Here is a 14,769-nt window from a genome sequence, read left to right as displayed (position 1 = left end):
CCAAAAAACTGCTGTTTCATGTCACAATGGCAAACTAATCAGTCAACTTGTATGAGAGATTTGGGAGCAAACAAGAAGTGTGAAAATATTTTTCCTCTTTCACTGCAGATATTCTCTATCTGCTTCTCAACTCACAACTCTGCTTCACAACTAAGGACGTGCATGTGCTTTTTGCCTAACCATATGATTAATTATATCATTTAGAGGCCGAATTTTTAAGTTTTAGTTTCAAAGTGTATAGGTCTTTGCTGCAGATTAAAAGAGACATCTGTCATACAAAATAGATTTTTGTCAAATAAAGTAGTCAAGCATAGATAAAACTGGGGAAAAAACATTTTTTGCTGATATATTACTTGCTGATAGTCTTCTAAAGAAAACACCTATGTGCAATGCTGCCTCCCAGTGCAAGTCAGTTATTTACATACTGTATGTACATAATGCAAACACTGCAAGGCCAGCATATACTGCCAGATGCAAATAGTGTTGCTTCAAGCCAAGGCAACAGATGCTACAAGCTTCTAGAAAAGAGAAGCATTCATGACAGCTCGCCAGATGCAAAGCCTACTTGAAAAGGTAAAAGAGTCCACTCATGTCTGGGAAAGCTGATGTTCATCTTGCGAATTACTAATGCGCTCTCAAACAGGAACCTGCACAAGAAGCCCGTTCTCAGTCCAAAACGATTAATATTCCAGCTTGGTCAGTGGCTATTGGCCCTGATAATAATGCACAAATCGTCTTTTAGTGTCTGTATGAGACGGACCAGACTTTCAACTAAATCACATGTAAACCGATATGCAGCAATGATACAGTATGAAGATCGATTAAGTCCCACTAGGGCAGGACGAAGGAGTGAACAGTATTTTTATCCATGAGACTCAGTGTCTGTGTGAAACATTGAGGTTTTTTTTAACCATTTTATGCAACTCATGTTGAGTGACAGTCATTTACGTACTTAAGTTTTAGAGGAACTGCATTTTTCGACCCTTCCCCGTTGTCTCCATTTCTCAGACTTGGAGATTGACACTTGGTGAGAACGTCTTGGATCATGTGGTGATGGACAGAAACAGCCGTTATTTTTCAGCCTCTTGGTAGCCAGCATAAGAAAGTGAGCAGTATTGACTGACAGCAACTTCAGGTTTTACAAGTCCAGAGGCCTTAATGTGGCCTTCTTCAGTGCATTGTAAAGCAACTCCAAATCTCAGGATGCAATGGCTGGCTTATGAAAGCTTCCTACACATATCCAAGCAGAGACCAGTCTGCAGCCCACTGGTCAACTGGTCTTACCCTTTTTGTACAGATTGAATTGGTATTGCCCTGAAAGTATATATCTGTAGTCTAAGAACATAAACAAATGAGGTCTGGTTGCATGTTTTACTGTCAATCTCTGGAATTTGTTGGCGTGCCAATAATGTAGTTCCGAAAGTTTTCCGATCAGTGAGTTACCTGCTAATTGAAGTCATGTTTACCCCTCTGGATTTGATTTGCCAGAGTCAATACAAAGTGGGCCAGAACTAAAAGGCACAAATGTATCACTTTTTCCATGGTCAGGACCAAATGGACCAAACTGAAGGTGTGAAAGCATGTCAAGAGTTCCTACAGCTTCTTTTAGGATGTCCCCGATGTTCTTAACTCTCAAACATCCTCCACCTTTTCAAGTGGATGTACCATGTCAAAGATGCCAAATCTTCATGCAGTGTAGCGATCTTCTCCTGTGGTGTTTTCATAACTAACAGCTCAATCCTCTTAGGAGCTGGGGCCAAAACCTCAGTCCTGGAGTGTGTGCAGCAAACCTTACACCTGCAACAAGACATGCCAAGCTGGGAGCTTTCATTGAACTTGATCCAACAATGAGAGGGATTTCTGGCAAACCTGCAACAATAAACCTTCCTTGCAAGAGTGATGAAGGGAGAGAAAGCCTATGGCCACTTACAGGGCTCATTTATGCCCCCTTTATGTACAAAAACAGATTTGTCTGTTTCAAACATTATAAATTTCATTGCCCTCATATCTCCCTGCATCCTTCATGATGGCATAGATACTACCAGTGGATGGTACTAGAGGGCAGAGTTAAAAGTTTCAGACAACTACAAATGAGGCTACGGTGGAGGAGGCCGTAATAATGTACCTTAAACGCAGTGTCGTAGACAGCGGTGGACTGTGAGGCCATTAAATGCATGACGACATGTGGATGGAGATTTAATTTCTCTATACTACAAATTTGTTATGTTCCGCCCTTTTTAAATGTCTTTGAGGTCTCCTACGGTCGTATCTTGCTTGAACTACACTCCACTTCCCCGACAATCTCTGATGGTACTGCTTTGTTTCGTCCGTATCTGTAAGCTTTCAGAAAACATCCCCAAAAATGGATGAATGCAGTGAATGGACAGAAGGCTCCCGTTGAGCATAAATGATCCCTGAGATGACTGTGTTCTCTCTGAAAGGAGGAGAGTCGTTCTGTAAAAGGAAAAACAACAGATGATGGAGTTCTGTAGTGGTGCCAAATTACTGCAACCAGTTGGTAGTGCAGACTCCATCCTTTTGGAACGGGACTTTGTTGGACAGGTGATCCACAGCCAGATTGTTCATATGGATAAAACCATGGGGGTGCCCACACTTACAACCCAGAGACTATCTTGAAAAGGAACAAAGATGACAGCATACAGTAGACCACAGTTCCATATGTAAGTCATTGCGCATTGTCCTTGAAGGTTAGGAACGAAGCAGTAGAGGACTAGCTGTATCGCGCGCTATGCGCAGCTCGTGTATACGTTGATATGTATCCAAAGCTTGGATTCTGATTGGCTGGTAGGTGTCCTTCAAATTCTTGTAATCCAGAGTTTAATGAAAAGCTTTTGATGCAGATGTTTGCACAAGTGTCTACTGTTAATGTGTGTGTAGATTCATGGTACTGAGGCATGAGCATGTTTCAGTTTGGCTGATCATCTTTTGAGTCATTCTGGGAATCCATAAGTAGATCAGAAACCTCTCTGAAGACTCCACTGAGACATGAGCTTTAAACGTCGCTTGGCAGTAATCCTCTGATTTTGCACGGATGATTTAGTCTCCTGAGTAATTCAAAATCTTTTTTCTCTTATCAAGCGCTGTAGCGCTTTCATACAGGAGATGCGCCTATGACGCAGGTCTACTGGACATGTGCGCTATGTGACCCATTCATGTGAAATTGCTGTCAGGTTTATTAGTGGTTTTTAGGGTTTAAGAACCCGGTCAGCAAATGCATTCACATACACATTGCTGCAACACTGTAGAGGAGTTACATTACAATACTAAAAATAAATGGGAATTTCAGATCAGTTGTCTCTGCACGCCCACTCGTTGCTCTTTGACTTTCTTTTTTCCCATTAGACATGCCTCAAAGTTAAACTTTTCATGTTTTCAACACTTGTCAAGAGGAGGCCCACCTCTGCTTCAATGATGCACATCTACTCTTTCTGATTGTCAGCAATACACATTTAGCTGTTGTCACGTTTTCTGTCTTAAAGGAACGTGAATAATTGGAAAGAAAGCAAACATTACAGCAGAACTGAAGCACTCTGAGCACTATGCATAAGTCCTGTGTCTTTTGCGAGTGAATTTATCCAGACTTAACACCCTTACGGTGTTGTTTGTTGCTTTGTTTTCATCTGAAGCCAGTAAAAGGCTGCATGACTGCTCTGAGGAAGAGACCCACTGGCATAGACAACTTGTAATTTGTGCCAGTGAGTAACAATAATAACAGAGGACCAGCACCTAAACTCCACTAATTTTATAGTTGTTAGATGCACAAGTTGACATTTTGGAAAGTCTGTTTTTGCGTTTTTACAATAAGATTTCTGCACACCAACAAAATAATTCTTGTTTTTTCCTTGAAACAAATATTTGTCATGGGAGTGTTAAACATTATTTCTTTCTTTGTTTTAAAGGCATCTCTTAAAGCAACAAACTGGTTTAAAGCAGCCTCTTTTCATAGAAAAATAAAAGCAATCATGTTAGAGTGGCAGTTATCCAGTGTAGTGATAAAGAGATCAGACAATCACAGGTGAAGTGGAGCCTCTCGTAAGATCAGGTGGGTGTTGTGTATACTGTTCAACAGCTGTACCAGTAATTACTCGTACTGCGTGACAAGTGGAGAACAATACATATTTTCTAGCGTTTCCTCTTGAGTAAGTGTAATAATGTAGCTCTGAATTACAGTTGCATGAACTGTATTCAGTTAAACCAAAACTCTTACCATTTTACAATTGGACAATTTTATTTTAAGTTCAAACACATTTGTTTGACAAAAATCTCAATGTTTCCTTAAAGTTATAACTTGCTAACATGTCTGATTGCGGAGCGAGCAGTCAATATGCTTTCAGGGCTGAGCTTGGAGTGTCCTTTTCCCCCACAAAACTGTCTAGAAGAGCATCGTGATTATAGATCTGAAGAAAACCTGTTATGTTGGAGGTGTGATGGGAAAATATTGCTGTTATGCTTTTAAAGAAAGATTCACATACACTCGAGAAAACTGAGATTTCCTCGGACTGGACTGCGTGGTCGATAAATATAAGGCTGTGAAGCTATTAACAGTGTGTGTGTGTGTGTGTGTGTGTGTGTGTGTGTGTGTGTGTGTCTGTCTGTGTCTGTGTGTCTGTGTGTCTGTGTGTAATGTATTTTTTAAAGCCCCAATACACACACACACACACACACACACACACACACACACACACACACACACACACACACACACAGTTAAAAACCCCAAAAGCTACAAGCACTCATGAAAAATCAATATAAAAACTCATTAGACTGCAAAAGAGAACAAAAGTGAGCATCACAAGGTTACAGCAAAGCATTAAACAGTCCCAGTCTTGTAGAGAAACAAATTACTCGTGGTCACCCGTATATGACATCACAGCATGAAAAATCCAATCAGAAAAACAAATACAGTTGTACTTTTGGTCACAACAAGCTGCATAATAAAGGACAGTAATTTTTAAAACTTTGGAGTTAGCCCAGTTGCCAGAAAAAAAATGCTTGCATGGTATTTTGTTGTAAACCTTGGATATAATACATTTTGTACATTTCACACGCATTATGTAGTTCAGATTACATGCACATGAGCTGAGTTCATCAGGAGGAGGACAGGATGGTGGGTGGCAAGACTATATGAAACAGCTGCCAGGCAGCAGACAACAACAGGCCACTGTTCAAGACCAACAAAACTGGGTGTTTTCTAACAAGAGTCTGTGACATGTCCAGCCGTGTTGGTAGCATGTTTTCATGCCTTAGCATAGGCGATATCCAGGGCAAGAGGCGTTTATTTTTGTTATTACACCATTAGTGATTTGCAGTTACTTTTAATAATTTAAGCTACATTTCATAACTGTTGTTCCAGGTCCTCAAAATTGTGTAACTGACATCTGTTAAGCTGATCAGACACACTCCTGGTTCCCTACCTGATAAACATTTTAATGATCTTAAGTTTTCTGTAAGTGCAGTGGTTAAGAAATGACAGAGTTGCTGTCATGACGATTTGAGCTCATTCTAAATGTTTTGACCAATGAGAATGCTCAGTCGGAAATACTTGTATAACAAAACATAATCAAGCGTTATATTTCCCTCAAAATGTATTTGCTTTTGAAAACTTGTTTTCTGTGAATTTCAATGACACAGGGTTGATTGAGATATGTCCTTGAACCATCCTGTGCTTTTAGTAAAAAAAAAAAAAAAAGACAAAATAGCAAGTGAACAGCACCGTATTAGCTGGGATTTAATCTCATGACATAGGTGGTCAGTAGAAGTCAGAATCAGATAGAGTTTATTGATTTTTTTTCCCCATGGAGACTCAGAGCTCGGTGGTGGGGCAGCTTAAACATTTGGCATTCTGAGGACCTGAACTTTCGGATCCATCGATAGAGGACACAGAGGAGGCAAAGGAGAGGGAATGAGTAAACAGAGACAGTGGGGAAGAGAGAATGGCATGGAAAGACAATAAGTAAGTAGAGATAGGGGGTGGAGTGGAAGAAGGCGAGTGGAGGAAGACAGACGAGAGGTAAAGTTGCAGAGGAGGAAAAGTAGCTGACTTCAAGCGAGTTGCTGCCCAAGTGGAGATTGGATTGTGAGCAGAGAAACACCAGCAGCCTACAGATACAGATTAAAGTGCAGAATAAACAACTTGAGTCGGCTTGACAGCCACAGCATTAGATGTGCATGACTGCACAAGCTGTAAATTGAAATTTTAATTTTCTCCAGGCGTCGTTTTCATATAAGTCAGAATACAGTCATGTTATCAGCGTATATCCACATTATGAGTTAATGCCTCTGAATGCATTTTTGTTTTAGACTGTCTGTGTTGTTGTGCTCTGCTAGTGAGCGAATCACATCACGGCAATACTTTAGTGACATGACACTACTGTGGTGATGAGGTCATCACCATTATTACTGCATTACTTTTTTTATGCCTCCACACGGACGATAACTGAGGCCGGAGGCATTATGTTTGCTGGTTGTCCATTCATCCTATTCTTGAACGCACTCAAGAACATCTCAAAGGAATTTCTGTTAATTTTGCACAACGTTCACTTTGACTTACGTGTGATCTGATTAGATTTTGGTGGTCAAAGGTCAAGGTCACTATGACCTGTATCCTTGAGTTCATCTCTTTCTCTTGTATGCAAAATCTCAAGGAGACCTCCATGGAATATTCTCAAATTTGGCACAAACGTGTCCACCTTGACTCAAGGATTAGCTGATCAGATTTTGGTGGTCAAAGGTCAAGGTTATTGTGATGCCTTCTGTCTTACTCACTTAATTGTGATCTCTCAAGAACACCTCGAGGGATTTTTTTTTTTTTTTCAAAATCGGCACAAACATTTACTTTGAGTTAAGGATGATCTGTTTAGATTTTGGTGGTCAAAGGTAAAGGTCACTTGACCTGGGACCTCATCTCTTTCTCTTGTATGCAATATCGAATATTCTCAAATTTGGCGTCAATGTCAACTTTGACTCAAAGATAATGTGGTAAGAATTTGGTGGTGAAAAAGTCAAGGTCACTGTGATCTTGTGTCTGTCTCATTCTCACAAACTCTATATCTCAAGAAAACCTCTTTAAATTCGGCACAAACATCCACTTTGACTCAGTCAGCAATGGACTTACTGGAATTTTGTGGTCAAAAGTCAAGGTCACTGTGATCTCTGACCTTACGTTTGTCTCTTCCTCTCATACACCATACCTCAAGAAGGCCTTCAGGGAATATCCTCAAATTTGGCACAAATGTCCACTTTGACTTAAGAATAAACCGATGAGAATTTGGGTAGTCAAAGGTCACTGTGAACATGTTTTTGGCCACAACTCAAAAATTCATGCACTAATTATGACAGAATTTTACACAAATGTCTCTTGGAATAGAACGATGAGGTGATAACATTTGTATCCAAAAAGTCAAAGTTCTCTCCATGTTTCATGTCTGTTAATGTACGCTAACTTCACTATTTGTATGGGCCAAGATTAAAATATTACAAAATTGTAAAACAGAAAGTGAACTTTACTGCAACACAATAGTGTCTGACCAGGCATACTTCATCAATATCCGAAAGCTCAGATTTTCGCATCCACACCAAAATGTGAGGATGGCAGTATCCACTCCAGAAGGCATTTTTAGGCTTGAAAGATGCATTTCAGTATTAGCCAGCTAACTGTTCACAGTCTTAACTTGAAGGCTCAGTCAGTTCACATTGCAACGTAAATTCACACACAGAGCACATACACACAGAGTAAAGGAAACATAATGAAAACATGACGTGTGGGGAATGTTGAGATGCTTCCATTGTGTGAAGTGTCTCGTGTGTGTCTGTTTGTGTATTCATGATGACCTTTTACAGTGTTCCCAGAGGACTGTTTCTTTTAAAAATTAAGGAGTAGCACGAGGCTCGAGGTCCTCACATGAAATGAGCTTCCAGACAGAAAATCTATGTGTGTGTGTGAGACTGTGAGTGACAGAAAAGAAGAGAGTGAGAGATGTGACATGCATTAAAAACGTGTGTATGTGGGAAACATGCTCCTCTGACTAGTATACTGCCCTCATGTACTATAAGTCAATATACAGTATATCTTCCTGGTGTTCGTTTAACTTCGTATCAGCCCCTGTGTGGGCAGGGGCCTAAAAATATTTGTTATATCACACTATATTTAAACAGGGGCAGTTTTGAGCGCAGTGCTACTTTGAATTCGGGCATTTTTCCTGTCTCTCTGAGTTTTGACAAACATTTTTACTCACACTTAGAGGAGCCACAATCAGGTTTTTTTGGCCCTGGTCCAGATCAGAGTCCTTGAAAATTGTGTATCTACCAGTCTTACTTAAACATTAATTAAATATTCTGGCACACTGAAATACCAGCTGTACCCTATGACACACCTTATGTTCAAAACCTTCGTCCAAATCCCGTATGTCCGACTTCAAAACTTTTAATTTTGTATGCGTAAATTATTGATATGACCTGAAAATTAAGTTTAACTGGGAGAATGCAACTTATTCAACTAATGTGACACCTCAAGTCATGAGAAACGCCCATATTAGAGACTTAGACACTGCTTCTAACCTTTTTTTGTAAAATGGAAAAATATGCACACCAGCAGTTCTTTTGAAGGCAAAAAGGGGAGATAGATACATTTCAGTGTCTCTTTTACTATTATTTACTTTAATTAAATAAAATGTATAGTAACAATTTTAAAAAATCCAAATCTACATTCAGCCACTAGACTGCCATCAGACTGACCACTATAGAGCAGACTGAAAAACAGCAGTTAAATCTGAATTAACTCTTTGCATCCTGGTTGCTGCAAAGGTCTCCAAGAGTTTGTGTGATGTAAATTTCGCCCGCACAGACTGTCTGTAAACAGCCCCAGTATTGGTCGTTCTGCAGATAGTATGTTCTGAGGAGACTGTGCACCTCCAAAATACTACCTCGTAGGTTGTTTGTACAAGCTGCTTATTATGACCCATATTTACATGATCGTTAGGCAGCAACCTCTAGTGGCTTTTGTAGTTGTGACAGGAACAAACTATGTCAAATGGCGTAGCATAAAGAGCAACAAAGTCTGTGTAGGGAGGATATAGACTGTATAAATAATGCACATAGCCATCGCGAAATCACCCATTGGTTTTTGGACTGCACTTTTGAAGCCTTGAGTTCGTCATTTTGGCCATTGCCAACCCCATACAGTTAATGTTAAAATTAGCTATGGAGACCAAACCCTTTTTATGTAGCAGACTGTAAACATGTTTATTTCTGCTGTAAAGTTGTGCATTTTAACATGATGGTCTATGGAGACTTACTCTGTGTTGGAGCCAGTCTCAAGTGGCCAGTCAGTGAATTGCGGTTTTTGGCACTCATGCATTGGCTTCACTTTTGGCTTCAGATGTTTCCATTTTTGAAGTTGCTATATTAACTATTTATTAGAAAACTATTTATAGACCATTTTCAGGATTGAGTTTCAGATTATTGTTAATCACATGAGTAAGAGACTGTACACATTGGAAGGATTATCATTAATCCCAAGTACGGTTATTGGCACATTTTACTCAGATGATAGTCATACTCACCAAAATACAATAATGTACCTGATATTCATACATCTGAGTACTCGGCTCAACCCCAGTAACAAAACACTGATTTTAATCCAAACCATAATCATTTTTTGTAACCTAATTGTTGTATTGCCTAGATGCAAAAAAGCAGCTGCGGTGCAACCTTTTCACAGCATTAATCTGATCAAGGTCTGAGGAACAAAATGTTGTTTGTTTTATACTTTGAAACCTGAGCAAAGTGGCTTGATATTTGGGAAGAGGGGGACCAGCAATTTAACAAGAAATTGCCCAAAAATTATGAAGAAATTAGTAAAAATGTATAGAAAAAATGTGTTTTTTAAAGCTTTAAATTTTTCATGTGTTTTTCTCTTTTTTCTGTAACATAATTTTAAAGACAAGGCATTAGTTTTGGGAAAACATCCAACAACCCAAATATATTTTACCCTCAGACACACAAAAACACTCAGGCATGAACACACACACACACAGAGGACACACAGTTTCAAAAGGTAGCTGCTTTACAAACAATACAGAAAATGCAGCAAAACAGCACTTTTCCATCTAAGCACTCAAGATATATTTGCCTTTCATTTACACACACACGCACACACCCGCTGGCCTGGCCATTGATGCAATTTCGGGGGTCATTCAAGGACACTTCACCATGAAAGCACCAGTCCTACATTTAATGGACAACACACTTTACCTTAAAATTCAGCTAATGGTTGTTAGGAGGTATATGTAAATGTGGGCTTCTGGCAGTAACAGGAGAATAACAAAACAACAAATCAAAATATCAAAATGGTTTTGATTTCTGCATAACATTTATGTTGAGAGAAGATTTTAAAAATAAAAGGAAATAGATGTCTTTCTTTGTTACTTTCTGCTGATTAGATATCACATGCTGCAGCATATATGATTTATGAACAGAAAAAAGCCCTCAGTAATCGCAATGATGGATGGCAAATGGAAACAGGTTATCAGCTACATAATCAGCCAATCTTTGTACGAAATCAATTAATATGAGCAGCTACACTGTCCTTCGGTAACAGTGAAGGATGAACAGATGAGCCTGAATTGAATTCCAATCTGCACCACAGACTGCACTGTCCCAGGCTGGACAGAAATAGCCTGCCCTGTTTTATAAAAGCTGCAGATACTGAAGACAAGGCTCAGGCACCAGATCTAACATAAGCGGCACGACTGAACCATTTCCTTTATACAAAATTCACATTGTCAAGGTGAAGAAACTCCTGTTTGTTAGCAGGCTGAAAGCAGAAGATGGCTCCATGTATCTATAGTATGAGCTGACAAAATTTTCAGATATTAGGTATTAGGCTGTTTTTTTCTTTAATTCAAGTCAAAGTTCTAATAAAAATAATGACTCAATATAGCTTTTCTTTTTTTTTCATTTTTAAAGTTTTTGCATTTTTGGTCAATTATGTGGTCACTCTTTCAGTCATTATCAAGTGTTGTATATCATTTGATTTAGGCTAGCCTACTCTCTCTTTCCACTGCACCACCATGCATTGACTTTGTGTGGGGATTTTTTTATTCAACATTAAATATTTAAGAAATGACCAGTGCAAAAAAAACCCAAAAAGTAATTCTATGGTTAATCAGAATTGGCATGGATGTTTCCAATCGCCTCTCTATCAGCTCTGATAAATTTGTGCTAAATTTATGTTCTTACATTTATTGTGCCAATGTTGGATGTGCTTTGTATAGCTGGCTTTGGACTGCAGTGGCCTGATAAGGAAATCAACTTGCTAGTCTGTAAACTCTCCTTTCTATCGGCTACTGCTTGCTGACCAAATTAAGATTTTAAATGTAAACATCACTAATTGAGGAAAAGATGGAGAAGAAATGGGCACCAGGTAAAGAAGCATCCTGCTGTCATAGTCATGGATTTAATAATAAACTAGAAGACTGAAAAACTGAAAAACTTGGCTGAATCCTGGACAGTGGCATTCAGTCATGTAACTGCTTTCCTACACGCCATCTGACAGAGCAGAGGACTCTGGCGGCTGCAGAGCGGTGCTGCCCTTGTTAAGTAAACTACAGTTCACAAGGTTGAGGAGCTGATGAATTTACATTTCACTGGAGTTGTATTTTGCATAATTCCATGTGACAAATGTTCGTACAGGTTAAATGCTTTTAAGGGTACTATACCGAAAGCGTTTGGTGGAAAAGCTTTAGACCTTTGCTTAAAATAAGGAAAAACTTCCCAAAACAAACCCTTTAATGGGGGTACAAAGTGGAAAATATTGAAGGATGATCATGTCTTAAGGCTGTAAGAAAACGTTTTACCCCCGTGAGACAAATAAAACATGTATTCCAGTTTTTCCGGCCATAACCTGTTGGCTGCAAAATGCTTTTCTGCGAGTTTAAACCCTGTAATGTATATGAACAGGTGTTCAGATCAAGGTTAAAGTCTAGTGGCCGTAGAGCTTACCTCTCAGCTGTTTTAAACAGTTCAAAACATTCAAACCTTTCTACCTTCTGTTCCAGTCAGCACTCACGAAGCAATGATTCACCCATTCAAATGTAAATGTTACCCAAAGAAATGAAACACTAAGATCTCAAAGCTTAGGTCTCTGAGTCCAAACATAAATACCTAAAGGCATCATGAATCTTCAGACCAAGTGGTTGTCGAAATACCAAACAGCCTTTCCAACATTCAGAAATGAACTGAACTTACAGAAAAGGACTGACAAGCATGTCAGTGAAACTCGGAAGGTCAAAAGCATCCGAACAACTCTCAAGCTGAGTTGATTAAAATTCCTTTAAAATTAAAACTTTCAAACTCTTTTAATACTTCAAAAAACTTCTTACATAACTCTTTACAGAGTGCAACGCCATGATTTGTCTTGAGGACAGACTGTCCAAAGGTGCATCTAATCACTGTATGATGACTCTTTGTGGATTTCCGCCTTGTAAACATTTGATACAATCACTTTTGGCTTCAGATCAGACGGAAAATTAGTTTGTTTCAAGCGTACATCAGCCTTAATAATTACAGCATCAGAAATACTAGTTTCAGCCATTGTCATTTTTTAATAATATACACAACTAAAGAAACTAAGTTATTGCATTTTTGTAACCAGAATTCAATCAATGAATCATTTAATTGACACATGGAATCATACAAGGTACAAATTCAGTGAACTGGATCCCATCAACTCCTCCAACTTTTGCACTTAAAAGTTGTCCTTTTTGTGTCATCCTGAGGGATGGTCACACCGAGATGCATCACCACTCCAAAAATACCTCGGAAGCACATCTGGAAAAAACAGCTGGGAACACCGGTGAAGTGGGACTGTGTGCGCACTGTCAAAAATGACATTGACAAGCATTGTGACTCGCCTTGAACAGAAAATTTTAAAATATTAAGGCTTCTAGAGGGAAAAAAATGAACAATGCAAACTAAAAGTGCCCCTAATCACATATTCACACATTTCTAGGAAGACTTTATGACTTGCTGTCATCAGCTCACTGTACTGTGAAGAAAAGACTTTCTATAATTTAGATAATTGCCACTTAAACCACATTAATGCCCTTTAATGTTTGGCCTATTCATTTAACACAACTAATGGGAGGCTTTTAATGTTCATTTGCCGTCTTATGCTGAAAGATGCATGTAAATAATGTGTTATATATTATAATGAGGAGGTGTTAAATATCATCAGCAGACTTTCATTTTTAAAATAGTTGTTTTTTTCCAAAGTTGAAAAGTTGAACTCTATAGGAATCAGTCTATAGATACATACAGTATATCATAATAACCACATATCAGATCCCAAGATGGTGCCTGTTTAGTTTAATGGAATCGCTCGCCTGGTGCATATACCCAAAAACAGTTTCTAGCTTTCAGGGGATGCAGTCTACTGAATATCTTGAATATGCTCTCCACCCATGAGTTCCTGCTTGATTCACAGACTTCACATTGTGATGATGTCACAAATTTTTAAATAGCTTTTCTCAGCTGAAGTAAAGTTTTGCAAATATAAAATTTCCACTGATCAAAAATTCAGTAGCTTGTTGGTGAATGAAACCACTCTGATTAAACAAGAGGAAAGCTGAAAGTGAGGAAAGCAAACAAAGAACAGTATTATCGCAAAGCCATCAGAATCAGCAGATATTGGCTTTAATCTAAAATATCGGTGCTGGTAGGTCGTTGGTTGTAGTCTTTGCGGTGCTTTTAAGTGTAACTTTCACCGGAGATGCAACAGTCGGCTTTCGACTCTGCTGATATGGGTTTGGTGTGTCAGGGCCTTTTCGAGCTGGGTGGTCATGATGCCAGAAGAGGTGTGAATGTGGGGCCCTATTTGGAAAATTTTGCCCCTCTGTCCTTAATTCCTAAAGGCTATCCTGCTGGGAATGAATCGAGTCTGGTTGGTCAGTTTGCACAGATTGAACAGTGAAGTCAGTCCATTTTTGAACAGTAATTCTTCTTTTTTAAAGAAGAGAGGGCAGCATGACTTCAGCTAATCAAGCCTATTTAAATCAATCATGACAGATGAGGTGCTACACTTCCTCACTGCCTGCTGAAACCAGCAGATACTGTAGGTCAGGAAGGAGGGAAGACAGACAATAGATTATTCCAAGACAATTTCATGTCTTACGTAATTAAGATTTTTGCTCTTTTATCTCAGATATTGCAGTAAAACGTCTCATATTTCTCTCTCAATGAAGAAAATCCTTGACTCTGTTAAAACGTCTTTGCATGTGTACGCCTGCAGTCACATCTTTACCGGCAGCATGTACTGTAAGACAGATTTACTTTATGAACTGACATGGTGTTTAGTCAGTGGTGTCAAGCTGAATCAGCCAAGTTGACAGGAGTTAAGAGGGCAGGCGACAACCTGATCATGGCAGGAGTCTAAAATACACACAGTTATGTCACTGTGATAATATACAGGGCTGCACAGACAAGGATTCATGTGTGGATTGACAGAGATTATCTGTTCATGCTGCATACAATTACACTGCACCACAACATTAGGCCGTCCGGCCCAGACCCATCAATACCATTAGGTTCTGTCAGCCTGCTGTTCCAAAACACCAGCGCTCGGGTAGATGATGTATGGTGTAACGGTTTCTGAACCGAAGGGAGCACATGGTTGATTATGCTATCAAAGTGTTGGCAAATATTTATAAATGATACACAGAAGGTTATTTATTAAAGTGCTGGTTTGTTATA

Source organism: Plectropomus leopardus, chromosome 12, assembly GCF_008729295.1.
Source record: "Plectropomus leopardus isolate mb chromosome 12, YSFRI_Pleo_2.0, whole genome shotgun sequence".
In the NCBI taxonomy this organism is placed as follows: Eukaryota; Metazoa; Chordata; class Actinopteri; order Perciformes; family Serranidae; genus Plectropomus; species Plectropomus leopardus.
The sequence above is the reverse complement of the archived record's forward strand: the minus strand, read 5'-3'. Positions refer to the sequence as shown.